We start from the raw sequence: 26,564 nt of genomic DNA on the forward strand, positions 1-26,564 counted from the left end.
AGCACAGGAAATTATCCACTATGATGAGAAAAAAATGAAAAAGTGAAGATAGCTTAAGAGACCTATGAGACATCATCAAGAAGAACCAATTACACATACACATTACTAGAATGCCAAAGGGACAAAAAACAAAGAAAGGGACAGAAAACCTATACAAAGAAATAATGGCAGAAAACTTCCCCAGTCTGGGAAAGAAATTAGAAAGCCAGATCCAAAAAGCCAGTAAGACATCAAATAAGATGAATCCAAAGAGATCCACACCATGGCATGTCTAATTTTCAACAGTTAAAGAAAAAGAGAGTGTTAAAAGCAGCAAGGAAAAGTCAAATTGTAACATATTGAGGAATCTTCATAAGAGTATCAGCAGATTTCTTAGCATAAACCTGAGAAGCCAGAAGGTTGTGAGATGATATATTCAAAATATTAAAAGGAAAAGGCTGCCAACCAAGAACCCTGTCTTTGTCAGCAACCCTGTCTTTCAAAAACAAAACAAAGGCATGATAATGACCTCCTCAGGCAAATGAAAGCTGAGAAAGTTTATCACCACTAGAACCTTATTACAAAAAAAAGTGAAAGGAAGTTCTTCAAGCTGAAAGAAGAAGGTATTAATTAGTAATAAAAACATAAAAAGTATAAAACTCACTAGTAAAAGTAATTACATCATCAAATTCAAAATAGTCTAATACAATAATGGTGGTGGGTAAGTCAACTATATTTCTAGTGTAAAGATCAAAACACAAAACTATTAAAACAATGAAAGCTATAACTGCTAAGGATTATATATTATTTAAAAATGTAAAGTGTGGCATCAAAAACATAAAATGCAGGAGGAGGGGCAATAAAAGTAGAGAGCTTGTGTATGTAATCAAAATTAAGCTGTTATCAACTTAAACTATTATAAGTATAAAATGTTTCATGGATGTCTCAGGATAATCACAAAGAAAAAGCCTGTAATATATATTCAAAAAGATAAAAATAATAGAATCAAAGCACAGCACTACAGAAAGCCACCAAACAACAAAGGAAGAAAACAAGAGAGGAAGAAGGAATCAGGGATCTACAAAACAACTAGGAAACAATGAACAAATATGGCAAGAGTAAGTCATGCCGATCAAAAATAACCTTGAAAGTTAGTTGATTAAATTCTCTAATGAAAATATATACAGTTACTTAGCCAGGCATGGTGGCTCATGACTGTAATTCCAGCAATCTGGGAGACTGAGGCAGGTAGATCTCTTGAGCCCAGGAGTTCAAGACCAACCTGGGCAGCATGGCAAAACCATGTCTTTACAAAAAAAAAAAAAAAAAATACAAAAAAATAGGCATGGTGGTACACACTGGTAGTCCTAGCTACTTGGGAGGCTGAGGTGAGAGGATTACCTGTGCTCAGAAAGTCAAGGCAGCAGTGACCCATGATTAAACCACTGTACTCCAGCCTGGACAACAGAGTGATACACTGAAAAAAAAAAAAAAATATATATATATATATATATATATATATATGCCTGTGTGTGTGTATGGATATGTGTGTGTGTATGTATATATATATACACATACACACATATATAATAAAGCTGTGTATATATGTGTATATGTGTATATATACACATCTGTGCATATACATATACATGTGTATATGTACATACATATATACATCTGCATATATGTATACATATGTGTATATGTATATAAATAACTGTGTGTGTATAACATATGTATGTACACACAGTTATTATATGGATGAGAAAACAAGACCAAGCTAAATACTGTTTATAAGGGACTCATCTTGGCTGTAAGAACACACATAGACTGAAAGCGAAGAAGAGGAAAAAAAGATATTTTATGCAAATGGAAACCAAAATCAAGTAGGAGTAGTTATACTTATCTCAGATAGACTTTAAGTCACAAACTGCAAAAAGAGACAAAGAAGTTATCTTTATTTAAATTATAATTATTATATAATAATAAAGGGCTCAATTCAGCAAGAAGATATAACAAATATAAATATATACGCATACAACATCAAAGTATGAAAATATTTAAACAAATATTAATAAATTTATAAGAAGAGATAGACTGCAATACAGTAACAGTAGAAGACTTCAATATCCTACTTTCAGCAATGGGACAGATCACCTAGACATAAAATCAACAAAGAAACACTGGAGTTAAACTACACTCCAGACAAAGTAAAACTAACTGACATTTACAAAACATTTTATCAAACAGCTGCAGAATTTATCCATTTCTTCCAGGTTTACTGGTTTATGTGCATAGAGTTGTCTGTAGTAATCTCTGATGATAATTTGTATTTCTGTGGAATTGGTGGTGATATCCCCTTGGTTGTTTTTTTATTGTATCTATTTGATTCTTCTCTCTTTTTTTATTAATCTGGCTAGTGCTCTATTTTGTTGATCTTTTCAAAAAGATAGCTCCTGGATTTATTGATTTTTTTAAAAGGGTTTTTTTTGTATCTCTATCTCCTTCAGTTCTGCTCTGATCTTAGTTATTTCTTGTCTTCTGCTAGGTTTTGAGTTTTTTTTTTTTTTTTTATCTTGCTCCTCTAGCTCTTTCAATTTTGATGATAGGGTGTCAATTTTAGATCTCTCCTTGCTTCTCATGTGGGCATTTATTGCTATAAATTTCCCTCTAGACACTGCTTTAAATGTGTCCCAGAGATTCTGGTACATTGTGTCTTTATTCTCATTAGTTTCAAAGAGCATCTTTATTTCTGCCTTCATTTCATTGTTTATGCACTCAACATTCAAGAGCCAGTTGTTCAGTTTCCATGAAGTTGTACGGTTCTGAGTCAGTTTTTTTATTTTTTTAATTTTTTTCAATTTTTTTTTATTGCATTTTAGGTTTTAGAATATACAATGGGAAAAGGACAGACTGTTCAATAAATGGTGTTGGGAAACTAGACGTCTATTTCCCATCATGTACAAAAATCAAAATGGATTAAAACTTACACATAAAACCCAAAACTATGAAGTAGTTACTAGAAGAAAACATAAGGGAAATGTTTATCACATTGGTCTGGGCAAGAATTTTTTGAATAGAACCTGAAAAGTGCAGGCAACAAAAACACAAAACAGACAATTGAGATTACATCAAACTGAAACGCTTCTACACAGCAAAGGAAACATTCAACCGAGTGAAGAAACAACCTATATAATGGATTAAAATATTTGCAAACTATCCATCTGACATGAAATTAATACCTAGAATGTTGAAAGAACTCAAACAACTCTAAAACAAAATATAAATAATCCAATTAAAAATAGATAAATAATCGGAATATAGATATTTTTTAAACGAAGACATACGCATGGCCAACAGATATGTGAAAAATGTTCAATATCACCGACTTTGGAAATTCAAATGAAAACCACAATGAGATATCCCCTCATCCCAGTTAGAATAACTGTTATCAAAAAGACAATATAGCAAGCCATAATGGAAAACAATGTGGAGATTCCAAAAAAAAACCTAAAAATAGAAGAACCATATGATCCAGCAATCCCACTACTGAGTATATATGCAAAGGAAAGGACATCATTATGTAGAAGAGATAGCTGAACTTTTGTTTATCACACTATTCACAATAGTCAAGATTTGGAAGCAATCTAATTGTCCCTCAACAGATTAATGGATTAAAAAAATGTGGTATATATACACAACAGAAAATTACTTCGCCATAAGAAATTTAAATACCTTCATTTGCAGCAACATGGATGATTCTAGAGAACATCTGTCTTAAGTGAAATAAGTCAGGCACAGAAAAATAAGTATCTCATGTTCTTATATGTGGAAACATTAAAAAGGTGATCTCACAGAAGTAGAGTACAATGCTGGTTACCAGAGTCTGAGAAAGAATGGGGGGTGGGGAAGGTAAGAAGAGGTAGATTAACAGGGACAACATTACATTTAAATAGTAGTAATGAGTCCAGTATTCTATAGCACAGCAATGTGACTACAGCTTATTGTAAAAATAACTAGAAATAACTGAGGTGATAAATACACGAATTACCTGATTTGATTATTATATACGCTAGATACATGCATGAAATTAACACATATATCACATAACTATGTACAATTGTCACATGTTGATTTTAAAAAAACAATTCTTTGAGGGTCTGTTACTGCTGCTTCTGTTCGTCTTTGGTATTAGCCCTTGTCCTCTCCTTTCTGCCTCTGCTTCAATATCCAGTTAGTTTACTTTGGAAGCAGAATGACAGACAGCCATCATCAATAGGCCTTGAAACTGATGCAATATACATAGAGGCCTTGTCCAAGAATTAATAAAGACCATATTTAATAAATTTTTTTAAAGAAAGGGAAGGAGGAAAGACAAGAAATCTCATTTCCTATTGTTAACTTCTGAAGCACTTTCAGATTCATTAGGCTGGATGGAACTAGTTTAGAAAAGAACAAAAAATAAAATATAACTGGAGATGTCTACCTTATAACAAGACAATCTGCCAAGAAAGTCTTTCAAATTCATTAGAGAGAAAGCCGCCCTTCATTCTTCAAGATGCAAAATGTGGTCTTTTCTAAGGGACAGCTGTAACCCACATGTCTTTTGCTAATCACGCATAGCCTCAAAAAAGAATCTGAATCTTTTTCCTTGATTTTGTCATGGCTTCCTGGCCACCACCTGCTGTGTTACAGAGGCTCACCCTAGGAATTATGTGGCCTCATTTCATTCTTGAATAAATTTTTTCTCAAGCGCAGAGATTAAAGAGTCCCCTTTCTTAGGATATGCAGAATGGGAGGTAGGGGGCTCTGCAGCTGCTGCAGGGTCTGCACTTCATGTCTACAATGAAAATATGAAAGCGGCTGTAGGCCTCTGAGAGGTCTCTTGGCACAGAGTACAAACAGGTCACCCTGCAAAGTGAAAGCTCTCATAAGGCTAAAATGTTCTGTGTTCCTTATTTGATGCTCGCTGACATTCCACATGCTGCTCTGCTCCACAGTATTAAAACACACACACACACACACACACACACACACACACACACACACAATGGTTGCCTTCACAGGCAGAAAAGCAAGGAGAAAAGCAAAAACTCCTATTAAGAGTCCAAAAATCAACCATTTGGATGACAGAAAAAAAAAAATAAAATGTTTTATTTCATTTTACCTAGCTGGATGTCTCTATTTCAGAAAGGTACAGTCAACAATTCTACTAATAAGGAAATCCACAGATAGCTCTAGGACTGTCACTACCCTGTCTAAGAGTGACTTAGATATTACTCCAATCCATAAGCTGAATTGTTATGATATTAAGACAAGGTGTAATGGAGCAGGAAATGTACTAAACAAAGAAATTCTGAATGTTCTTCTTTGAGCTACCATTATGACTTTCACAATATCATTTAAATTCTTCATGCTCAAGTCTATACAATAAAAGAGGGGTCATGTTCAGTGGTGTCTACAATTTTATTATATGCACAATTTTCTATTTTTACTCAACATTTTGTAAATAATCAAGAAAAACAGGCATAGTAAAAGGTAAAATGTAAGCCATGTAAACATAACTACTCTTCATTTTCATTCAGGCTCTTGATAAAGTATCAGGTTTCATGCATCTAAGAATGTAAAGACCTAGGGATGACATAGAATTCACATACTATACTAGATTGCTGCATATGAAAAAAAAGTTAGATAAAATAATAAAAATGTGCAGAATTCCAATGTCTCATTAATTTATAAAACCAAAGAGCAAGGGAGAAATTAAGATTTCCAGGTTAAAAAAAGCTAAAGGAATGAAGAAGGGAAGGTGAAATAACAGCAGAATAAAGAAGAGGAAAAAGAAAACAAATACTTGAAGTTAAAAATAAGTTAAATTCTTCTATGGTTTTTATGGTGTTAGGTCTTATGTTTAAGTCTTTAATCCATAAAACCATTCAGGACATAGGCGTAGGCAAGGACTTCATGACCAAAACACCAAAAGCATTGGCAACAAAAACCAAAATAGACAAATGGGACCTAATCAAACTCCACAGCTTCTGCACAGCAAAAGAAACAGTCATTAGAGTGAATTGGTAACCAACAGAATGGGAAAAAATTTTTGCAGCTTACCTATCTGACAAAGGGCTGATATCCAGAATTTGCAAAGAACTAAAACAGATTTACAAGAAAAAAACAAACAAGCCCATTCAAAAGTGGGCGAAGAATATGAACAGATACTTTACAAAAGAAGACATACATGAGGCCAACAAACATATGAAAAAATGCTCATCATCACTGGTCATTAGAGAAATGCAAATCAAAACTACATTGAGATACCATCTCACACCAGTTAGAATGGCGATCATTAAAAAATCTGGAGACAACAGATGCTGGAGAGGATGTGGAGAAATAGGAACACTTTTACACTGTTGGTGGGAGTGTAAATTAGTTCAACCATTGTGGAAGACAGTGTGGCGATTCCTCAAGGACCTAGAAATAGAAATTCCATTTGACCCAGCAATTCCGTTACTGGGTATATATCCAAAGGATTATAAATCGTCCTACTATAAGGACACATGCACACAAATGTTCATTGCAGCACAGTTTACAATAGCAAAGACCTGGAACCAACCCAAATGCCCATGGATGATAGACTGGACAAGGAAAATGTGGCACATATACACCATGGAATATTATGCAACCATCAAAAGCGATGAGTTCGCGTCCTTTGTAGGGACATGGACGAACCTGGAAACCATCATTCTCGCAAACTGACACAAGAACACAAAATCAAACACCACACGTTCTCACTCATAGACAGGTGTCGAACAATGGGAACACACGGACACAGGGAGGGGAGCACTATACACTGGGGTCTGCTGGGGGGAGGTGGGGACAGGACAGCAGGGGGTGGGGAGTTGGGGAGAGATAGCATGGGGAGAAACGCCACATATAGGTGAAGCGGAGGAAGGCAGCAAATCACACTGCCACATGTGCACCTATGCAACAATCTTGCATGTTTTTCACATGTACCCCAAAACCTAAAATGCAATAAAAAAAAGAAAAAGAAAAAGAAAAAGAGCATGGAGACAGAACAGCTGAAGAGACTCTGATCTCCCAAGAGCTTGAATGCTAGGAATACCTGGGGGCCTTGTTCTAAGCTAGACATGACTCTCTTCTCTTGTCCATTGAAAAATTCTTCCTTGAATAAGAGTGCTGAGAGAGGGCATCACCACTCCTATTCAATATAGTATCGGAAGTTCTAGCCAGAGCAATCAGGCAAGAAAAAGAGATAAAGGGTATTTAATTAGGAAATGAGGAAGTCAAATTGTCTCTATTTGCAGATGACATGATTGTATATTTAGAAGACCCCATCATCTCAGCCCAAAAGCTCCTGAAACTGATAAGCAACTTCAGCAAAGTCTCAGGATACAAAATCAATGTGCAGAAATTACAAGCATTCCTATACACCAATAACAGACTTAGAGCCAAATCAAGAATGAACTGCCATTCACAATGGCTACAAAGAGAATAAAATACCTTGGAATAAAACTAACAAAGGACGTAAAGGACCTCTTCAACAAGAACTACAAACCACTGCTCAAGGAAATAAGAGAGGACACAAAAAGATGGAAAAACATTCCATGCTCATGGTTAGGAAGAATCAATATTGTGAAAATGGCCATACTGCCCCAAGTAATTTATATATTCAATGCTATCCCCATCAAGCTACCTATGACCCTCTTCACAGAACTGGAAAAAACACCTTAAACTTCAGATGGAACCAAAAGAGAGCCCGCATAGCCAAGACAATACTAAGCCAAAAGAACAAAGCTGGAGGCATCACGCTACCTGACTTCAAACTATATGATGAGGCTATGGTATTCAAAACAGCATGGTACTGGTACCAAAACAGGGATATAGACCAATGGAACAGAACAGAGGCCTCAGAGGCAATGCCACACATCTTCAACCATCTGATCTTTGACAACCTGACAAAAACAAGCAATGAGGAAACGATTCCCTGTTTAATAAATGGTGCTGGGAAAACTCGCTAGCCATGTGCAAGCTGAAACTGGACCCCTTCCTGACACCTGACACTAAAATTAACTCCAGATGGATTAAGGATTTAAACAAAAGACCTAACACCATAAAAACCCTAGAAGAAAACGTAGGCAAAACCATTCAGGACACAGGCATAGGCAATGACTTCATGACTAAAACACCAAAAGCATTGGCAACAAAAGCCAAAATAGACAAATGGAATCTAATTACACTCCAGAGATTCTGTACAGCAAAAGAAACAATCACTAGAGTGAACTGGCAACCAACAGAATGGGAAATAAGTTGTTGCAATCTACCTATCTGACAAAGGGCTAAAATCCAAAATCTACAAAGAACTAAAACAGATTTGTAAGAAAAAAACAAACCCATCCAAAAATGAGCCAAACATGAACAGACACTTCTCAAAAGAAGACAAACACGAGGCCAACAAACATGAAAAAATGCTCATCATCATTGGTCATTAGAGAAATGCAAATCAAAACTACATTGAGATACCATCTCACGCCAGTTAGAATGGCAATCATTAAAAATCTGGAGACAATAGATGCTGGAGAGGATGTGGAGAAATAGGAGCACTTACACTGTTGGTGGGAGTGTAAATTAGTTCAACCATTGTGGAAGACAGTGTGGTGATTCCTCAAGGACCTAGAAATAGAAATTCCATTTGACCCCACAATCACATTACTGGGTATATACCCAAAGAATTATAAATCATTCTATTATAAAGACACATGTACATGTATGTTCATTGTGGCACTGTTTACAATAGCAAAGACCTGGAACCAACCCAAATGCCCATCGATGACAGACTGGACAGGGAAAATGTGGCACATATACATGATGGGGTACTATGCAGCCATAAAAACTGCTGAGTTTGTGTCCTTTGTAGGGACATGGATGAATCTGGAAACCATCATTCTCAACAAACTGACACAAGAACAGAAAATCAAACACTGCATGATTTTCACTCCTGTGTGGGTGTTCAACAATGAGCACACATGGACACGGGGAGGGGAGTATCACACACTGGGGTCTGTTTGGGGGGACTAGGGGAGGGACCGTGTGGGATAGGGAGGTTACGGAGGGATAACATGGGGAGAAATGCCAGTTATAGGTGATGGGGGGATGGAGGCAGCAAACCACATTGTGATGTATATGCCTATGCAACAATCCTGCATGATCTGCCTATGTATCCCAGAATCTAAAGTACAGTAAGATATATATTTTTTTTAAAAAAAAGGAAAGAAAATTTCTTTCTTTCTTTTTATAAAGAATGGCTTAATTTTCTTTCTTTCATTACACAGAATGGCTTAATATGGAAGGAATTAAACCTTATTTGAATTCTTAATTAAAACCATATTTAATTTCTTAATATGGAGTATTTTCATGTCCTTCACATGAGCTGGGGTGGAAAAAAATTCTGAAAAGCACTAGAATAAAATATAGCAGCAATAATAATATAAAAATAGTTGCAAATTATTTGATACTTTTTCATACCAGCACTGTGCTGAGAACTTGACAATTTTTAGCATTAACACTCATGACAATTATTTCAGTTGAGCATTATCCTCATTTGCAAGACAGTAAACTATAAATTGGAGAGGTAAGTAATTATGCAACACTGCATACTTAGGAGCTCAGATAGCTTGAATATGAACACAAGATTTTATGAGCCCAGCCCACAACTCTTGTCCTTTTCTCAGAAATAGTGTTTGGGATTCAGTAGAGCACTTATGATTGGAGATACAAAATTGGTCATCAGTGATATTTTGTCAATGCAGTTAGATGTCACCTAACAACAGACATACTTTATTAAAAATGCATTGTTAGGTGATTTCATTTTGTGAATAACATAGAGTGTACTTAGACAAACCTAGATGCTATAGCCTCCTATATGTCTAGGCAACATGATACAGTCTATTGCTCCTAGGCTACAAATCTGTACAGCATGTTGCAGTTCTGAATATTATAGGCAATTGTAACAGAATGGTAAGAAATGGTACATCTAAACATAGGAAAGGCAATGCATTGCACTATGATTTTATGACATTACAACAACTACAACATCACTAGACAATGGGAATTTTCCAGCTTCATTATAATTTTATAGAACCATCATCATAATAAGCAGTTCATCATTGACCTAAACATTTTCATGTGATATATGACTGTAGTTGAAGCCTCTGCAGAATGCAAAAATTCTGACTAAGAAAGAGATGAGAACTAAGTTTGGAAGTCTGAGGAATGCCAACATTTAAGGGCTGAATTTAGGTTGATCTACGTTCTTAGTTTGCCCAGAACTGAGGGATGTCCTCAGACAGCAGGGCTTTTGGTGCTAAACATCAGACAATCCTTGGCAAATGGGGATAATTGGTTACCCTACGGGTTTTGAAGAAAAGAGACAGCAAAATAATTAGAACAAGTAATTTGAGAGCCAACACATGGAGCATAGTCACAAAGACCGGACAGCACAGAACATCCACGAGAATTACTGCTAATGTTTCAAAGGCAAGATTAGATGAAGACCATAGTTTGGATATTTGCTTAGGACTGGGGAGACATAAGCACATTTTTAAACTCAGAAGAGAGACAATAAAGAAAATAGTTCGAGATGCTGGAGATGGAGATTCATGACTATAGTTAGATAACAGAAGACATAAACATTAAAGAAACTGCATACCTTTTATTAAAAGATGGAATACGTATCAAATACATCTACGATACAAAAAGTGAACAATCATGGCATGTCTGCTATGGGCCAGACTCTGTGACAAGTACATTTATTTATGTTGTTACATTAAACACCATTGAAAAGCCAATTGTTTACTTTCAAGGGGGTTTTATTGATAGTAACAACTAAAAGCAAATGTATGATTTCTTGTGAACTACATATAGATCAGAAAAATTTACTCTACTACAAATATGATGACACATTTCAAAGTTTACTTCACATTAATTTGCAAAATTATCTTTTTTTCCATGTTCATACAAATAATCATAAGTGGAGTTATGAAAACTGGGCAGTTTGCCCTTCTTACTCAGTGTTCGAAGTCTAGAAGACTTGGTCCTATTTGTAAGTGGTTAGCATCCCCTTCTAAACCTACCTCAGTTTAAAGCTAAACAGGTGCAGGAAAAGTGAACTTAAAAAACTTTATCTGTGGTCTTCTCATGTTCACATTCTTCAAATACAAAGAAAGAAAGAAACAAAACAATAAGTTTAAATATAAATATTTATAAGTATTTTGGTTTACATAAAGTTATTTGTTCAAGTACTAAGTCCTGATGCTATCTAAAGTCAGTTTATGATTTATAGCTAAGTTTAAAACCATGCTATTCTATTGTATAAAGCAGTGGATGTAACTTTAGGACAACGTCTTAGAGTTATAAATCATCTACAAATGCTTACCAAAGATGAACTCAAATAGAAGATTCCATAAAGTAAACAAAGAACTCAGTACAATTTCTGACATAAAGCAGGGGCTAAGGTTTAGTTCCTTTCAAAGTAGAGATGTACAGGTAAGCTTACAAAGCTTTTCTTAAATACAATCAATGATTTCTTTTATCTCTGCCTCTAAATTCATCAAAAAGTTAACTCATTTACAATGAAAAAAATCTATACTAATTTATTTTGAAAGTATTTTTTCCATTTATATTTATTTGTATACCAGCATACCTCATTTTGCCAGGCCAATAGCTTCAAATCTTAAAATATTTAAATATTTTAATTTAAATGTAAAACATAAAGACTTTTCAAGACAGCTAATTAGAAGCAGTTAGTGTGCACCACTCTCACCAGAAAGAAATAGAAGGGACAAGTAAATACAACACCTTCAACCAACATCTAGATCCATGCATTGGGATTTATCAAGAAAACAACTGAACCCATGGGAAATAGAAAAAAAGCAAGGCAGGACAACCGCCCACCCAGGAATGACACGAGTCAGAGGAACCTCCCCACCCAGGAAGCAGTGAGTGAGTAAGCAACTCATGCTTCTTTCATAGATCTTTGCAACCCTCAGGTCAGGAGATCTCCTTGTGAACCCACTCCACCAGGGACCACAGTCTGATATGTGTAACTACATGGAATCTTGGCAGAGCAGCCACTCAGGCACATGCAGAGTTCCAGGAGCTTTAGATATCTGGGGTTCTGAGAAATAGCAGCTGCAATTCCAGCTAAGTAGGGTATTAGACCCCCACACATACCCCTAGAAAAGGGGCTGAATGCAGGGGGCTGGGCAGCAACAATCTGCAGGCCCCATTTCCACAGGACCTCACAAAATAAGACCCACTAGCTTTGAACTCCAGCCAGCCACTGGTAGCAGTGTTATACTCCCTGAGGTAGAGCCCTGAGAAGGAGTGGCAGGCTGCCATCTTTGCTTCATACAGGCTTAGCCATTATTGCCTTCAATGCAGCTGCCTTGTGGAATAGCAGCCAGGCTGCTTTTTGTGTGTGTGGGTACCTAACCTTGCTTTTCTTCACTGGGAAGGACCTCCAGACCAGGGCTACCAGCTACTCTCACTGGTGCTTTCTAGCTGGCAGTGGTTTCAAGCCTTTTAGGATGGAGCTCCCAAGGGAAGGGATGGTCTGCCATTGTTCCAGTTTCACAGTCTTAGCCATTGTTGTCTTTGGGCTCTAAGGAGTTTGAGACAATAGTGATTGAAGCAGTCTATCAGCACAGTGTAGCAGCTCTAGAAGAAGCAGGTAGACTGCTTTTTCACACATGTCCTGGATCCTGTGTCTCTTCACTGGGCATAATCTCTTAGCTGAGGTCTACACCCACCTCCACTGGTGTGTTTTGTCTGGCAACAGGTTCATATTTCCTTGGGAAAGAGCTCCCAGACAGAGGGCAAGCCACCATCTTTGCAGTTTAACAGCCTTCACTGTTGATACCTTAGGGTGCCAGAAAACCCAAGATGACTAGAGACTAAAGTGGACTCCCAGAAAGCTGCAGCAGCCCTGTGGAAAAATGACCAGACTGTTTATTACATGGATCCCCAATTCCATATCTCCTCACTGGGTGGGTTCTCCTGATCTGGGCCTCCACCACCCACAGCAGGGACTATCAAGCAAGTAGCAGCTCTGCAACTCCATGAGACAGAGCTCCCAGTAGGGAGTTGGTTGCCACCTTTGCTGTCTCACAGTCCTTGCCCTTGCTGTCTCCAGGCTCTGGAAAGTCCAAAGGGATAAGGGGCTGGTTTAGACTACCAGCACAGAGCACCCACCTTGCAGAAAAGTGACCAGACAGTTCTTCATGCAGGACATGGTTCTCACTTATCCTCACTGGGTAGGGTGGCCCAACCTGGGACTCCAGCACCACTACCCTGCCCCCACTTAGCCACTTCAAAAAGAGGAGTTAAAAGAACACCCACATACAGAGATGAGAAAGAAATAATGCAAGAACTCTGGCAACTCAAATGTCAGAGTTTACAGCCTCCAAACAACCACACCAGTTCTACAACAAGGGTTCTTGACCAGGCTGGACTGGCTGAAATGACAGAAATAGAATTCAGAATATGGATAGGAATTAAGATCATGTAGATTCAGGAGAACAGCAAAACCCAATCCTAGGAAACTAAGAATCTCAATAAAACAATATAGGACATAACAGATGAAATATCCAGTATAAAAAATTGTTTAACTGGTCTAATAGAGGTGAAAACCACACTACAAGAATTTCACAATGCAATCACAAATATGAACAGAATAGACCAAGCTGAGGAAAGAATCCCAAAACTTGAAAACTGGCTCTCTGAAATAAGACACACAAAATAAAGAAAAATTAAAAGGAACAAAAAAAAATTCTGAAAAATACAGAATTATATAAAGAGGCCATATCTATGAATCATTGACATCCTGAAATGGATGGAGAGAAAGCAAACAACTTGGAAAACATATTTTAGAGTATCACTTATGAAAAATTTCCCAACTCACTAGAGAGGCAAACAGCCAAATTCAGGAAATACAGAGAACCCCGGCAAGATGCTACGCAAGAAGATCATCCCCAAGGCACATAATCATCAGATTTTCCCAGGTCAAAATGAAAGACAGAATGGTAAAGGCAACTAGAATGAAAAGGCAGGTCACCCACAAAGGAAATCCCAATCAGGCAAACAGTGGATATCTCAGCAAGAACCCTACAAGGCAGAAGAGACTGAGGGCCTATATTCAGCATTCCTAAAGAAAAAAAGCTTCAACCAAGAATTTTATATCTATCCAAACTAAGCTTTCTCAGCAAAGGAGAAATAAGATCCTCTTTCAGATAAGCAAATGCCGAGGGAGTTTGTTACCATCAGACCTGCTTTATAAGAGATCTTGAAAGGAGCACTAAATATGGAAAGGAAACACCATTGCCAGCCAATACAAAAACACACTTAAGTACAAAGACCAGTGACACCACAAAGCAAACATGTAAACAAGCTGACATAATAACTAGCTAACAACACAATAACAGGTCAAATCAATACATATCAATATGAACCTTGAATTTAAATGGGCTAAATGTCCCCATTTAAAAGGCAGAGTGGCAAGCTTAATTTAAAAGCAAGACCCAACAGTATGTGGTCTTCAAGGGACCCATCTCATACACAGTGACACTCTTAGCTCAAAATAAAGAAATGAAGGAAAATCTACAAAGAAAATTGAAATCAGAAAAAAGCAGGTGTTGCAATCCTAATTTCAGACAAAACAGACTTTAAACCAACAAAGATCAAAAAAGACAAACAAAGGCATTACCTAATGGTAAAGGGTCCAATTCAACAAGAAGATCTAACTGTCCTAAATATATATATGCACACCCAGAACAGGAGACCAGATTCATAAAGTAAGTTCTTAGAGATCCACAAAGAGACAGACTCCTACACAATAATAGTGGGATACTTCAACATTGCACTGACAGTATTAGATCACTGAAGCAGAAAATTAACAAAGATATTCAGGACCTGAACTCAACATTGAACCAAAAGGATCTGATAGACCTCTACAGAGCTCTCCACTCAAATAACAACAGGATGTACATTCTTCTCTTTGCCACATGGCACATACTCTAAAATTGACCACACAGTAAAAACAATCTTAAGCAAATTCTAAGGAACCAACATCATACCAAACACACTCTCAAACCACAGAGCAATAAAAACAGAAATCAACACACACACACACACACACACACACACACACACACATATCACTCAAAACCATGCAATTTTATGGAAATTAAATAACCTGATCCTGAAAGATTTTGGGGTAAGTAATGAAGTTAAGGTAGAGATAAAAATATTCCTTGAAACTAATGAGAACAAAGATACAACAAACAAAAATCACTGGAACATAGCTAAGGTGAGTTTTAAGACAACTGTTTATAGCACTAAATACCCACCTCAAAAATTTAGAAAGATCTCAAATTAACAACCTAACATCACAACTGAAAGAGCAAGAGGAGCAAGAGCAAACCCCCCTAAAGCTAACAGAAAACAAAACATCCAAAATAAGAGCTGAACTGAAAAAAATCAAGAAACAAAGTATCACTCAAAAGATCAATAAATCCGAGTTATTTTTTGAAAAATCAATAGATAGGCTGCTAGCTAGACTAATAAAGAAGAAAAAGCATGATACAAATAAGCACAAATCAGAAATGACAAAGGGGATGTTATCACTGACCCCACAGAAGTACAACCAACCATGAGATCAGTATAGACATCATTAGGAAACCTAGAAGAAATGGATAAATTAGGATACACCCTCCCAAGACACGAATAAATTTATTTTCTGAACAGACCAATAATGAGCTTTGCATTAAATCAGAAATAAATAGCCTGACTCAATGATTCTGTGACTCAATAAATGAAACCATAAAAATCCTAAAACTAAACAGATTCACAGCTGAATTGTACCAGATGTACAAAGAAGAGCTTTCAGTACCATTCCTACCGACATTATTCCAAAAACATTAAGGAGGAGAGACTCCTCCCCAACTCATTCTAGGAGGCCAGCATCATGCCGATACTAAAATTGGGCAGAAACAAAACAAATAAGAAAACTTCAGGCCAATATCCTCGATAAATATTGATGGAAAAATCCTCAACAAAATACTAGTAAACTGAATTAAGCAGCACATCAAAAAGCTAATCTACCATGATCAAGTAGGCTTTATCCCTGCAATGCAAGATTGGTTCAACATATGCAAATCAATCAACATTATTCATCACATAAACAGAACTAGAGACAAAAACCACACGATTAGCTCGATAGATACAGGAAAGGCTTTCAATAAAATTCAACATTCCTTCATGTTAAAAACTCTCAAGAAACTCAGTCTTGAAGGAATATACTTCAAAACAATAAAAGCTGTCTATGAGAAACCCACAGCCAACATCATACTGAATGGGCAAAAGCTGAAAGCATTCCCCTTGAAAACCAGCACAAGACAAACATGCCTTTTTCACTCTTCTTATTCAGCATAGTGTTGGAAGTCCTGGACAGAGCAATGAGGCAAGAGAAAGAAGTAACGAGTATCCAAATAGGAAGAGAGGAAGTCAAACTATTCCTGTTTGCAGCTGACATGATTCTCTATCTAGAAAACACTATAGTCTTAGCCCAAAAGCTCCTTAAGCTAATAAACAACTTCAGCAAAATTTTAGGACAAAAAAAATCAACATACAAAACCACTAGCATCTCTGTACACAAACAACATCCAAGCCAAGAGCCAAATCAGGAACACAATCCCATTCACAACTGCTGTAAAAAGAATAAAAATCTTAGGAATACAGCTAACCAGGGAAGTGAAAGATCCCTACAGTGAGAATTATAAAACATTGCTCATAAAAAATCAGAAAACACAAACAAATGGAAGAAAACATTCTATGCTCATGGATAGGAAGAATAAATATCATCAAAATGGTCATACTGCCTAAAGTAGTTTACAGATTCAGTGTTATTCCTATCAAACCACCAATGACATTCTTCACAGAAAAGGAAACACACTATTTTAAAATTAATTTGGAAGCAAAAAGGAGCCCAAATAACCAAGGCAACCCTAAGCAACAAAAATAAAGCTAGAGGTATAAGTTTACTCAACTTCAAACTGTATTAGAGGGCTACAGTAACCAAAAGAGGATGGTACTGGTACAAAAATAGATGCATAGGTCAATGGAACAGAACAGAAAGGGCAGAAATAAGGCTGCACACCTACTACTATCTGATCTTAGGCAAAGCTGACAAAAACAAGCAATGGGGAAAGGACTCCTTATTCTATTCAATAACTGGTGCTGGGGTAACTGGCTGGCCATATGCAGAAGATTGAAACTGGATCCACTCCTTACATCATATTAAAAAAATCAACTTCAGATGGAATAAAGACTTAAATTTAAAACCCAAAACTATAAACACCTTGGAATACAACTGAGGCAATACCATTCTGGACATAGGAACTGGCAAACATTTCATGACAAAGGCACCAAAAGCAATCACAACAAAAACAAATTGACAAATAGGATCTAGTTAAACTAAAGAGCTTCTGCACAGCAAAGCAAAGTATCAACAGAATAAACAGACAACCTATGGACTGGAAGAAAATATTACAAACTATGCATCTGGCAAAGGTCATATATCCAGCATCTATAAGAAACTTAGACAAATTTGCAAGATAAAAAACCATCAAAAAGTAGGCAAAGGACATGAACAGACACTTTGCAAAAGATGACATACATGTGGCCAACAAGCATATTAAAAAAAAATCTCAACATCACTGATCAATAGAGAAATGCAAATGAAAACCACAATGAGATATCATCTCACATCAGTTAGAATGCTCATTATTAAAAAGTTAAAAAATAACAGATGCTGTTAAATTGCAGTGAAAGAGAACACTTATACACCGTTGATGGGAGTGTAAATTAGTTCATCCATTTTGGAAGACATTGTAACAATTCCTCAAAGACCTAAAGAGAGAAATACCACTCAACCCAGGATTCATATTATTTGGTATATACCCAAAGGATTATAAATCATTCTATCAAAAAGACTCATGACACATATGTTCACTGCAGCTCTATTCACAATAGCAAAGACATGGAATCAACCTAAATGCCCATTAATGGCAATTTGGATAAAGAAAATGTGGTACATACACACCATGAAATACTATACAGCTATTAAAAAAAAGAATGAGATCATGTTTTTGCAGGAACATGGATGGAACTGGATTCTATTATCCACAACAAACTAATGGAGGAACAGAAAACCACATACCATATGTTCTCACTTATAAGTGGGAGCTAAATGATAAGAACATATTGACATATAGAGGGGAACAACATACACTGGGGCCTACTTGAGGTTAGAAAGTGGGAGGAAGGAGAGGATTAGAAAAAATATTGAGCCCAGTATGTGATACTCCCCCTCCCTGTGTCCAAAACCTAAAATGCAATAAAAAAATAAATAAAAGAAAAAAGCTTTAAAGAAAAAATATTGAGGGCTGGGCGCAGTGTCTCACACCTGTAATCCCAGCACTTTGGGAGACCGAGGCAGGTGGTTCTCAAGGTCAGGAGTTCGAGACTAGCCTGGCCATGGTGAAATTCCATCTCTACTAAAAACACACACACACACACACAAATTAGCTGGGTGGAGTGGCATGCACCTGTAGTCCCAGCTCCTCGGGAGGCTGAGGCAGAAGAATCGCCTGAACCCAGGAAGTGGAGGTTGCAGAGAGCCAAGATGGCACAACTGCATTCCAGTCTGGGTGACAGAGTGAGACTTCATCTTAAAAAAAAAAAAAAAAAAAAAAATAGAAAGAAAGAAAAAATATTGAGTACTAGACTTAGTACCTGGGTGACAGAATAATCTGTCCAACAACCTTCATAAAACGAATTTATCTGTATAAGAAACCTACACATATTTCCATGAACCTAAAATAAAACTTTAAAAAAGAAAACCTACAGAAAATATTTAATGTGGTAAGAGCTGAGAGGGATTAGAACAGAGACAATAAAAGAGTTCAAGTAGGTTAAATATAATAAAGTGGGATTAAAAAATAATAAAAACAAACTTTAAAATTAAATATTAAAATACCTAAAGATTGTTTTGTCAATACCATCAGTTTTGAAGACCATAAAAACTACATAGAATAAAAATCATATTTGTTTAAAGCACTATATGTAACTGTCAGCATGTTTATAAAGCTTGGGGATTGTTAATACATGATATTCTTATAATGACAATGGTAGTGATGTCAACACTAAATAATGCCTTAAGTTATAATAACCATACTGCTAAATCAATATGTATTATGTTATTTGTGTGTTCTTAATACAATAGATCAAAAGAGCAGAATGTTCTGTACCCAAGAATTCCACAATATTTATCCACTGGATTGTATGAGAAATGAAGATTTTAAAACCACACAGGACTACAAAGGTCAAGTATTTGAATCAGCTGATGATTACTTCACCAGTAAAATCAAAGAACAAATTTGAAATTTTTTAGACACTAGATAATTTGACTGATTCAATAGTCTAAAGATTTTACCATTTCAAATCAAAAGTAGCATCACTTTGTTTCCTATGAAAACTCATTTGTCTTATTTGATATGGTATACACAACAATATGAAGTTACAATTGCAGTTAAAATGCTATTATTCATAATAAAAATATGAAATCAGAGAAACTGCTAATTGTGGACATTTCAGCCTTACTTGAAGTAACCCAGTTAACACTGCAACTATAAGTCTATAAATTCTAAAAAATATTGTAACTGTGAATCTATAAAGAAAAACAATTATATTTCAATTAAACACTATAAGCAATAAATGACTTAAAGAGACTACAATCCAAGTTTATAAAAACCTTTTGAAATACTTCATTTTCTAATAGCATCTCTGTACAATTTTTTGCAAAATTTTTTCTTCTACAATCACTCACTTTCATTTATTCAACAAGAATCATTACTTGCCAGGCACTATGTGCTAAGTAGAATTAATAGGTGAGTAATATCATCAGGAAGCGCTGATTGACTGGCATCCCAGAAAATAACAACAATGAGAAAATTGTAACATTTAGACTAAGAAAGGCAACCCTATTAGAAAAGACATCTGTATTTATAATTAAATGAAGTCTTCAGCTAGGAAAATTTATAGTTAGGAATTTTGCTAAACAAACCTTAAAAGTAAGTATTACAATCAGAAGCATGTGTGTTATATTACACCCTGTCTTCCAAAAAAGTGTCATACAACATCACAGCTATAAATTTTCATAGGTATTTTTGTTAGAACACTAAATTGTTTTAATATTTTGCAACTCCCATGTGTTATAAATCTTAGAAAATATTCACCAGATAATCTTTATTCAGTAACGAAAGAGTTGCCAAAATGGTACTAATTCTCAAAATAATATGAATTATTGAAATATTCTAAAATTTGTTTTAAAAAGTGCTCACTTCCCTACCTTTTCCCCAAAATCCCAAGTAGAAAAACCCTAGAAATCAGTTAACATATCACTATAGTGGTAGTAAGACTGAGGTGACTAAAGGATATTCATAAAAACAATTTATCTTTTAGTCTTTTATAGGAAGAGGTCTCAATTTTGGAAACATTCTATCAGTTTCTTTCATGAAATAAAAGATCTTCTTTATGTTTTCTTTCATTTTGTTTTCCTGTTTTCAACCTTCTCCTCTTGCCATTTAATTATATCTTATTAGAGAAAGCAATTAGTCCTATTCTTTTCCTCGAATCTTTCTTCCTTTAACCATGGTATTCTGCCCCGCTTGCAGTCACTCATGAGTTTCTTAAACAAGAGGCAATGGTGTAAGATTCAAGAAACTTAGTTTATCACCTGAATTTGCCATTTACTTTATTACCTATTCATTTTCCTTCTCCTTCAGACATATGAAAATGGAAAAAATTCCCTGTCAGTCTATCATTCGATTGTTTTTATTTGGCAATTATATTTTTGCACCCAAATTTGTCAATCCTTTCAAATTTCCTTTAGAGAAGTTTTTAGGGCTCAGCATTGGTCGGAAATTGTCCCTATACCAGACAGTCTATCCAGAATTGGTGAAGGGCTCTCAGCATCCCACACAGTCAGGAAGAACTTGAATTCTAATCAATTTACTAGAATGATTTCTTTTCATTGTCTCAAAACAGATGCTAATAGATTTAGAATATGCTCTAGTGTGTAGGCTCACTGGCCATCTTTCACCACAGGCTTCCACAATCCTCTGAGGGAAGACAATTCTTTCATTTGCAGCTGACTTCACTTGAGTTCCTAACATCATATATCTTAGTTCTCATGTTATTTTAAAAGTCTTAATATAAATTTATTCTCCTGGGTTCCAGCCATACCACACTTTGAATCTTTGTTCCCCTTCCCTGCTCCTCACCCCCAAATTCATCACTGACAAGAATTGGGCAATTTTTCTTTTTCCCTATTCAACCCTCAGTTGCAAAGAGTTGTTCTACCTTGCCTGACCTTTTCACTGCACTTAACCTTGAAGTACAGCTACCCAGAATGTCTTCAAGGGGTCCTACATCTGTCTGAAATTCTCTTTGTTGACTCAGGCTGGATTAAATCAACTCTTTTGATCCATCCTGCCCCATCCTATTCTAACTTTCTCCAACATTCTCTAGGAAATTGGACCTTTATGAACTGTCCAACCTGCCTCCTTTTCCTTGTACCTCAGCTGTTGGCCTGTGTGGGTAATGGCATCCATGGACATGCATCTTTCAGAACTCCAACTATCAGGAGTTCTTCATTCCTAGAAGACCTGAGACTCCTTTAATAGATGACTTCCATTGTGAGGCTTTATTAGAACTGCATCAGAGGAATGCAGTTCCTCTCTCCATGGACTTTACCTGGTGGTCTGATGATTCTTACAGCCTCCTTGGGTTCCTCCATTTGTTCTCATGGGCATTTCCCCAGTAAATCTATTGCATGTCTAATTCCATCTTGGTATCTGCTTCTTGGAGCACCTGACCTAACATACAGTAAGAATAGAAGATGGTGGGGTGTTAATTTCCTTGAGTTCCTTCCTGTTGGGCCATACAGGTTGGCAGAGGCTAAGTTCCTGCCTCTATGACCACATTTTCCATTGGGTTACCCTCTCTAACAGGTACAGTCTTGCTGACCTCCAGAAACTGCTCAGTCAACTTGTTCTTTCAAACACAGAATTAGTAGCAACTCCCTCCTGTTGCCAGTACTGGAATACTTCATCATCCTTGTTAATTATCTTTAATTTTACCCATGTTTTAGACACTTTCTTGAATTATTTTCCAACACCTTTTATTTTGATATATGTTTAAATATTTAGAAAATAATTATATACAAAACTTACCTGTATCTTTCCCTCAGATTCCCCACTGTTTCATATCATAAACAATCACTCTGCATGTGTGTATGTAATTATTTTTTCTGAATTATTTGAAAGTTTCATGTCTGATGCACTGTCTAGCAAATATATTTCCCTACAAACAAGGACTAAAGATATTATCTTGCATTTCCATAGCATTACCTGAAAATAAGAAAAATTAACATTAATGTAGTATTATTATCTAACCTACGAATCTTATTCAAATTTTTCCAATTAACTCAATAATGTATTCTATGAAAAAAATCTAGTCCAGGTTTGAATTCATAATCATATATTGCCTATTCACCCCCACTGCATGCAGCACCTATTTTCTGCCAAGTTGCTGAAAGTTATAATAATTGGTATGAAAAAAGGCCCTAGGAAACAGACCCTCAGAACTGGATTATGGAATAAGTTTGCTTAAACATTTGATGAGTGTATGTATAACCTTCTTCCTTGATGGGTAAGGGAATAAGACATGGTATTCAGTATCAGCATGATCAGTCAAATTATCAATAGTGACATGAAAGGGAAGAGATGAAATGGATGTGGCATGTAGTTGGTTAGGTGATAACGGTTATTAAAGAAATTGTGTCATGATAGCTTTTTATAATTCTAAAGAATGTCATACAAAAAAAGGACAAATTGAAAGCTTCAAATGCACAACACAAGGTGCAAGTAGAAAACTGGAAAGTATAGCAGCTTTAAAAGAGTCCCTTACTATCAGTATCCATACAGAAGGTATGGCTAAGGATCAAGGAGAGGACCTGAATGTAAAAATTTAGGAGGTACACCACCAAATAAATACATAACCTTGACATGTCTCATGTCAAGGCAAGAGCATTGGGAAAGGAGCAGAACTCTGAGACAGGAAATAAGGAAATTGGGCAGACAAGACAAGACTGAGAATTTTGAGTCCCCAAATCTCCCTGAACTTTGTCTACCAGAAGCAGCAGCCCCTCCTCTCCTGGCAGAGAGGAACCAACCTTCCTCTGGTATTACCAGGAGCAGTTGACTAACAAGACAAAGGCAGTTGTCTATTTCCCTGAGGACCTTTCCTCACCGTCCTTCATCATCTCCAAGTCCATAATTCAAGTTGAATCCCAGCATAACCCAGTCAGAGAAGAATAAGGCATGATCCAAATGGAGATAGCCTATGTACCTAAAAGAGTGCAGGATCTTGGCAATGTGAATCAGCAAGAATTTGAGGAGCATGTACATATGTGTATAGGTTCTAATATTACATTCATTAAAATGGAGCAAATAAACTGATAGAGTATAATCATACAGGATTTAAGATTTCATATATACTGTGTTTCCACAGGCAAATGCCAGTAGCAGTAACAGTCTACTAGGTAGATTAACTGAAGTGTAGACTCAACCATAGCTTATAATCAGTAATACTGAAATGCTAGAACTTAAATCCTTGACATACTATAGAGAAAGTAATGCAGGATTTTTTCTCAGTCCCTTCATTAGACTCGCAACAGGGGCAAACATTTACTCAGCCTGTTGTGCTCAAACCATTTCAGGAGGGTGGATGTGAGTGAGTGTGGGACCCAGCCAGCCACTCCAGGCACTGATAGGAGCAAGCACTGCATGGAGCTCATGCCCAGACAAGGCATGAGCAAATGAGTGTGGAATCCAGCAAGCCGCTCTGGGTGCCAGAAGTAGAAAGCGCCATGCAGGGCTCATGGCCAGACCAGCTGTAAGCAAACAAGTGTGGGATCCAGCTGGCCACTCCAGGTACTGGGAGGAGCAAACTCCATGTGCCCAGGTATGGGGTGCCTGCCACCCCAAAGCCAAAGAGGGGGTTGTTACAGGCTCCTTTAGTTCCGCTGTCTGCAGACAGTTGTGTGTTAACAGCTCAGTTGGCCCCTTGTCTCATCACATGAAGTGGATGCCCTCTGCCAGCAAGTGCAAAGGACCAATGTGACAGCCTCTTTGGGTACTCACAATTGGTGGGTCCTGAGCTCTTGTTCTGTGTCCAAAAAGAATGAGGTTACGTGGACACTTAAAAGATGGTGAAGGTGGAGAATTTTAGTGAGCAGTAGAAATGGCTCTCAGCAGAGAGGGCAGCTAAAGAGCAAATGGGAAGGGCAGGTAGTCTTTCCTAAAGTCAGGTTGTCTTCTCCCTGAAGTCCAGCCATCTCTTCTCCAAAGTTCTACCATCTCTTTCCTACCAACTGAGTCTAGGGTCTTTATAGGCACAGCATGAGGGTAGGGCAGGCCATAGGTAGTTTTGGAAAAGGCACTATTCAATTGGTAAAAACACATTATTCAGAAAGAACCAATCAGGAGAGAGCAGGCAAAAAGGAATAGAAGTTTTCACTTTGGGCCACTGGTTTCAGGCTACTTTGGCTTGAAGGTGGGGTTTTCTCCAGGGACCCGCTCCTGTCTGCCTAGAATTTCTCTGCCTCTTGCCTCTATCGAAAGGAGTTCAAAATCTCATGAAGATGAGAGTACCTGGCTGGATCTATCATACACAGCCTGCTCAGCCATTCCTCTAATCATAAACCTCAAGGGCCCAGGAGACACATTTTCCAAAGGACATTAAGAAATGTATTGGTGACGGAGACAATGAAATTCTTAGAAAGCTCCGTGGAGTCTGTTTTCTATAAAGCATAGATGATGGGGAGAGAGGCTGCAAAGCAATCAAGCTCTCTGAGTTTAATGGTGACTCTGGGACCCTGGCATGGTAGAAGTGCCTAACCCTCAGAACCATATCAGCTGTAAGGACAGGATAGAAATCAAAATGTTTTATGAGAGTGGCAGGAGGCAGCCTAGGCAGATAGGGGCACCTCCCCAGTGAAACCCCACCTCCAAGCTGAAGACAGTTTAAAGCATGAAACCCAAGCTACAAGTTAGGACCAAACTGAGAACTTGTCTTCCTGTTTGGCATGCTGTCCTCTGATTGATGCCTACCCTTCACCCATTTTACATATACCTACCCTCTGCTAATTGGTTTCCTACACTGAGGTGCCCACCTTTGAGTGGTGTCTTCACTTTAATCTTATTTGCATACTCACAAACCAATCAGCATGCACTCTGCATTCTAAGTCCATAATAGGGTCTGGACCCCAGTCATAGGGGAGGTGCTTTCCAGCCTTCAGGTAAGGGAACCAGACACCCCCACATCCCATGTTTGCTCAGAGCTTTCCTTTCAGAAAGTAGAATTTATTTCCTTAATAAATTCTACTCCACTCATTTTCCAGTGTCAGAGCACCTAGTTCTTCCTGAAGAACTCAAACCTAAGTGAGCTAAGGAGCAGAAAGACTAACATTTTGACCCACAGAGATCTGCGGCAATGGCTGACTGATCATGGGGTACTAGTGATAAAATCATCCTAGGTGCAGCTTAATATTTATAAATAGGAAAAGTGGAGGCTAAGTAGGCAGCAATCTGACTCATCACTCTGATTAGAATATCCAGGCTCTTACCTAGTTGCCAAGCTTATACCAATTTGCAAGCCTCTTGAATTCAGGGAACAGGTGCCACAAAGAAGCTTGCATATTGGATGTAATTTGAAAATCAGCATCCTAGTCAATGGCTTTGTCTTGGCTATATATAAAACTCACTTACAGAACTTTAAAAAAATACTATGTTTGTCCTTATCTCCAGAACTTCTGACTGATATACATGCCATCTGAGGAACTGGTGAAAAGAAAAGCTAAAAGTGGCTAAAGTTTGAAACAATAAAATGATATCCAAAAGCATCCAAATAAATCAGAAGGAACTAAACCAATACCCACAAAGTTCAATGCTCAAATTTTCTCTACTTTGTAAGGAACAATTAGAATGTATCAGTTTGGAAGAAGTTTACAGAAAGAAGAGACATGAAAATGTAAATTAAAGTGTGAAACATTTAACCCAATAGAACAGAACTGAGGAGGAAAGTCAGAAAGAAATTATTGGAATTAATCATATAATTGGTACCTAAAATTTTCTACTGAATAACCATGAGTAAAATGATAAAAGTAATTTCCAGAATGTCAGTTGTTTAAAAATCCCCCAAAATAGAAAGATAAAATCAGAAATGTATTGGCAATTAGTAACAACTTTTGGCTACTAATTGCTATAAATCATAAACCAAGATTGATAAGCTACTTAAGAAACCAAAGATAAAAATCATAAAATGCTAAAACTTTGGCAAAATAAAAAATTATCCAAAAAATGATTCAAACAAAATCAATATAAATAGAAAAA

At 36.9% G+C, this 26,564-nt stretch overlaps 1 long non-coding RNA gene across 2 annotated transcripts in view; it reads right to left on the reverse strand.

Annotated features, from left to right (window-relative positions):
- The window catches only part of LOC135268309 (uncharacterized), a 524,649-nt gene that overhangs the window by 442,010 nt on the left and 56,075 nt on the right, over nt 1-26,564 (reverse strand). The window lies entirely within an intron of this gene.

This window comes from Aotus nancymaae, unplaced genomic scaffold, assembly GCF_030222135.1.
Source record: "Aotus nancymaae isolate 86718 unplaced genomic scaffold, 86718_ANA_hifiasm-v0.15.2.pri h1tg000040l, whole genome shotgun sequence".
Classification (NCBI taxonomy): domain Eukaryota; kingdom Metazoa; phylum Chordata; class Mammalia; order Primates; family Aotidae; genus Aotus; species Aotus nancymaae.